Here is a 6,074-nt window from a genome sequence, read left to right on the forward strand (position 1 = left end):
GATGTTGTTAGCACTGAGTGTGTGTGATCACACAGAAAAACAAACTATTCGCATATATGGTGGAAAACTACATTACCCATAATTCTGTGAAAATCTCCACCAATCAGAGGACATCGTCAAGTTAAAAACTCATGTTTAACACTCAGTAGGAAATCTCAAGCACGGGTGATTTACATGTTAAGTCAATGCAAAGACGTGAATAGACATCCTGCGGTGCGTTACGCATGAATGATGCAGTGTGATAGACACAATTTGTGCGAATGATGCGGTGCGAATGATGCGTTTACATGAATGAAGCGACGTGAGTTGAGCGTTTTTGCGCGATTGACGAGCTTAGCTCGCGAATTGCTCGAGTTGGAAAATCTGAACTTCAGCAGACATTCGTGCTGCATTAACCAATCAGGAGCTTGCTCTCATAGGGGCGTGATCATGATGTAGCGCTGGTTGTTGATGTCCCGGGGGAAAATCCTCCTGCCGACACCGCATAACAGTTCATCAAACTAGGCTCGGCTCAGTCGGACGCACCGCTGAAAGCTTCCATCATCCAGGTACAGTTTCTGGAGGAGCTGATGAACTCACAGAGCTGCTGCACCTCTGCATGGATCTAGTGGACTCTGACACGGCTCCAATTGAATCGACACTGTTTTTCAGCCTTCCTAAAGCACATAACACAGCTATTCTCTCAATAAAATCCTTGTTTAGCAATGAAGCTACAGTCACCAGGCAGACAGGAGCCCTGCCCATGATGCAAATCCGCGTCTATTGTGAAGTGAATTTGACGTGCGAATGAAGAGAGTAAACTCAAAATGTTCACGAGATTATTTACGCTTCAATACTGTGATTTATTTGCACATTCCGCATCTGGTGTAAACACAGCATTAAAGAGATAAAAAAAATCATGTATTGTAGAATTTCAGCAAATAAACTCCATTACCCATGATTCTGTACAGATAATTCCACCAATCAGAGAGTAACAATGAGCAACGAGACCGAAAGAAAGAAAGAAAGAAAGAAAGAAAGAAAGATTTTAGAGCTTTAACAATAACTCAGAAGTGACATAACTGCTGTGAGTTATGATGTTGTTAACCAGTGATATATGGTGAAACACTACATTACCCATAATTCTGCAAAAATCTCCACCAATCAGAGAACACCATAGTCACGTTTCAGAAGTAGAAACTCTTTTTTACCACTGTGGTAAATCTTTGAATACTTTAATCTTTAAAGGCATAAAGAAATCATGTTAATTGTAGAATTTCAGCAAAATGACTACATCACCCATGATTCTGTGCAGAGAAACCCTCCAATCAGAGATTAACAGTGTGCAAAGAAAGAAAGAAAGAATTTTTTCGTACTTTAACAATAACTCATAAGTGGCATATCTGCTGCAAATTATGCTCTTGTTATTGTATGATATATAGTGGAAAAATACATTACCCATGATTCTGTGTGAGAGAATTCCACCAATCAGAGAGTAAAAGTATGAAAGAAAGGAAGAAAGAAAGAAAGAAAGAAAGAAAGAAAGATTTTTTTAGTACTCCTAAGCAACAGATGTGCTGTGAGTTCTGGTGTTGTTAATCAGTAATACATGGTAAAACACTACATTACCCATAATTCTGCAAAAATCTCCACCAATCAGAGAACACCGTCAAGTTTCAGAAGTAGAAATGCATGTTTTAACAATCAGTGGTAAATACTTAAGGACTTTAGTTGTAGAATTGTTGTAGAATTTCAGAAGAAACTACATTAACCATGATGCTGTGCAAAAATTCCACCAATCAGAGTCACAGTGTAAAACTCTCCACCAATAGAAGAACACCCTTGTCAAAATAGTCAAGTTTTAAAAGTAGGAACTTATGTTTAACATTCATTCATTCACTTTCCTTTGGCTTCGTCCCTTATTTATCAGGGGTCGCCACAGCAGAATTAACCACCAACTATTCCAGCATATGTTTTACACAGCAGTTGACCTTCAGCTGCAACCCAGTACTGGTAAACACCCATACACACACATTTACGCACACACTCATTCACTACAGCTAATTTAGTCTATCAATTCCCCCATAGCGCATGTGTTTGGACTGTGGGGAAACCGGAGCACCCGGAGGAAACTCACGCCAACACGGAGAGAACATGCAACTGCAACACCAACTGATCCAGCCAGGACTCGAACCAGCAACCTTCTTGCTTCCTTGCTAACCACAGATCCCTGTTGTCGCTTAACAATAAGTTGTAAAGCTTTAAAGACTTTAATCCTTAAAGAGAGAAAGAAATCCTGTAGATTGTAGATTTCAGCAACAGTAGAAGTAGAAACTCATATTTAACAATCAGTGATAAATAAACTACATTAACCATGATGCATTGCAAAAAATCCACCAATTAGAGTCACAGTGTAAAAAATTCCACCAATAGAAAAACGCCATTATAAAAATAGTCAAGTTTCAGAAGAAGGAACCAATTTTTGATCAATGGTAAACCATTTCTGTTTAACACAGAGAAATCTATCAGCACATTTCTAATCATAATAGTTAATAACTCATAATAACTGATTTATTTTATCTTTGCCTTGATGGCAGCACAGAATATTTGTCTAGATATTCTTCAAGACATTTAAAGGCTTAACTAGGGTAATTAGGGTAAAGTTAGGGTAATTAGGCAAGTCACTGTATAACAGTGGTTTATTCTGGAGACAATCCAACACTAATATTGCTGAAGGGGGCTAATAATATTGAGCTTAAAATGGCTTTAAAACTATTAAAAACTGCTTTTATTCTAGCTGAAATAAAACAAATAAGACTTTCTCCAGAAGAAAAAATATTAGAGGAAATACTGTGAGAAATTCCTCAATCTGTTCAACATCATTTGGGAAATATTTGAAAAATAAAACTCATGAGGGTGAATAATTTTGACTTCAACTGTATATAGTCTCATCCTGAGGAAATGCCATGCTGGTCCGCCAGTGATCTGCCAGACACATCTGCCACCAATATTGTCCAGCATGTGGTCAACTCTCCTCTTCATCCGTCTCTTTTTCAACTCGCTATCTGTTCTGCACCAATAATAGCTGAGCAGTCACTTAGTGCGAGTCTTATTGTGCGGCAGATAGAAGAAGATTTACGCCAAAACTGACACCGATGCCACTAATGTCGGAGATCTGCAGAGAATGAGGAAATCATCAGATGTGTATCTCCACAATAAACGGCGAGCTTTGGGGAAGAAGGCGATGGATGGCTGATGGTTTAATAAACAGCGAGACGTTATTTTGATTCCCAAACAGCTCGCCGGAGATAAAGGATACGACACAATAAGTCAAGCTACTGTTGCTTCTTTTAACACTGGGTGTAAAGGGAATTATGGAAGAGCATCTTGACACCGATCATTTCCAGCAACACTATTATGGGAGAAATAAAGCATGCTTCATCATGACTGTAAAACGCTTTCGGAGATCTGCATTCGTCACTCTTATCCACAGAGAATATGTGTGTTCATATTTACCTTAGCAGGCTGTAAGTGGGCATAATAAAGATTCATTTCAGCTTCTGTTTTTGTCATGGTACCTCTCAATCATTCTGCTAGTACAGCCTGATCTCACGAGAAAACGTAAGTATTGGCTAATTCGTACGAATTCGGACGTGTTCAGTTCGTCCGAAATTGTACGATTTTAAAAAGGAGGCGTGGCACCTAACCCCACCCCTAACCTCAACCGTCATTGGGGGATAAGCAAATCGTACAAAATTGTACGAATTAGATCGTACGAATTCATACGAATTAGCCACTAAATCAAAAAGTTACGAATTGCCGTGAGATTGTGTTGGCTAGTACGTGTTGTGAATATATTTCTAGCACCTCAAACGTATTATTTGATTGTCCGACTGCTGCTGATAGAGTTAATAAATATATTACATGAGCTGGATTCACTGGTCAGATAATAACATGAGGTGTGACTGGTCGACTTTAACGCGACGCTTTTTGATTGACGTTAACTAGTCGTGCTGAGCAGGTCACATGGTTTGACCTGAACTACATGTCAGCTTACACACGAATGTAGGTTGACTGAATGAAACTGCCCTCGCATTATTGAAACTAATTTAAATGTTATTTTATATGTCAGAGTCCGAGATTTACATGAACTTTGAGTAAACTTTAAATCAGGTGTGAGCCAGTTAGATCACGCCATAGAAATATCCATCCTAACTATGATGAGAGTCGGACGATGTGTGCTGGCGATGTATGCATTACTTTTGCACTAAAAATATCTGGTATTGATACACTCTTAGTAGTACGAGCCATGATCAATATGCTGACTGCTTTTATTTTGCACTAATATTAGCCCGGGTGCTAATGTTGCATTGTTAAGGAAATGAACAATGTTGGCAATGCGTTGGTTTTCTACTAAACTTAGTAATTGATAATGTTGAATTGTTTTTGCAATGTGTAATGAGCTGTCAAATAGCTTGTGTATACGTATTTCTTGAGAATAAATATGAAATTGTGACGTGTTGCAAAATATTTGCATCTTGTGTTTTATTGATGATGTCACCAGCGACTAGTCAATGTCAACTCGACTTTGATAATATTGACTTCCAAAAATCTGAAGTCGTTCAACCCCCAATATATATATATATATATATATATATATATATATATATATATATATATATATATATATATATATATAAATATATATATAGCCCCTTTAAGCAATTTCTTTTTTGATTGTCTACAGAACAAACCATCATTATACAATAACTTGCCTAATTACCCTAACCTGCCTAGTTAACCTAATTAACCTAGTGAAGCCTTTAAATGTCACTTTAAGCTGAATACTAGTGTCTTGAAGAATATCTAGTCTAATATTATTTACTGTCATCATGACAAAGAGAAAATAAATCAGTTATTAGAGATGAGTTATTAACACTATTATGATTAGAAATGTGTTGAAAACATCTGCTGTCCGTTAAACAGAAATTGGGGGAAAAAATAAATGGGGGGGCTAATAATTCTGACTTCAACTGTATATATATATATAGACACAACTAAATGGGTCTGAAAGGGTCACTTTCCCAGGTCATCATAACCGAGTGTTGGGTCACATATGGAAAACCCACAATTAGGTTAATTTTTGCAATTAAGATTACTCTTTTTAAACCAATGATTATTATTGTCCATATTTGACCCAAAGTTGGGTTACAACATCCCAGCATGTATAGTTTAAATTGTACATTTTTAAATATGGGTTTTGGGCGACGCAGTGGCGCAAAAGTTAGTGCTTTCGCCTCACACCAAGAAGGTCGCTGGTTTGAGCCTCGGCTGGGTCAGTTTGCGTTTCTGTGTGGAGTTTGCATTTTCTCCCTACGTTCGTGTGGGTTTCCTCCGGGTGCTCCGATTTCCCCAACAGTCCAAAGATATGCAGTACAGGTGAATTGGGAAGGGTAAATTGTCCGTAGAGTATGAATGAGCGTGTATGAGTGTTTCCCAGAGATGGGTTGCAGCTGGAAGGGAATTCGCTGCCTAAAACATGTGCTGGATAAGTTGACGGGTCATTCCGCTGTGGCGACCCCGGATTAATAAATGGACTAAGCCGAAAAGAAAATGAATGAGTGAAATATGTGTTGTTGTAATGTGTTATTTTATGTAATATGTTAATTAATTATGTAATATATTCAATATTTTTTTTCAATTAAAATTTTATAAAATTTAAATGGTTGGGTTTGTCCATATTTGACCCAATGTTGGGTTATGACAACCCAGCAATTTTTTTATATAAACATTGAAGAAATGAAAGGTTGTTGGCCCTTGGCTAGATCACGCAACTTTTCTTGGCAGAGATTTCCATCAAGAGTCACCATAGGCTGCCGCGCTGAAATCTGAGCAGAGCGCCGCCCCTTTTAACTAAGATTAGTTGAGTTCTGATGCAGCGAAGCCTTTAAAATATGTATCAAAGCTGCTGAAATGCCAGCAGTCGGTGTGTGGCAGGCAGGGGAGCCAAGGATTGGATGAAGAAGTCAACCCAACTTCCAAGTCTTCCCAGCAGGCCATTCCAGCCTGTTGTGTGCCGGCCCGACATCAATATC

This window comes from Danio aesculapii, chromosome 16, assembly GCF_903798145.1.
Source record: "Danio aesculapii chromosome 16, fDanAes4.1, whole genome shotgun sequence".
NCBI lineage: Eukaryota > Metazoa > Chordata > Actinopteri > Cypriniformes > Danionidae > Danio > Danio aesculapii.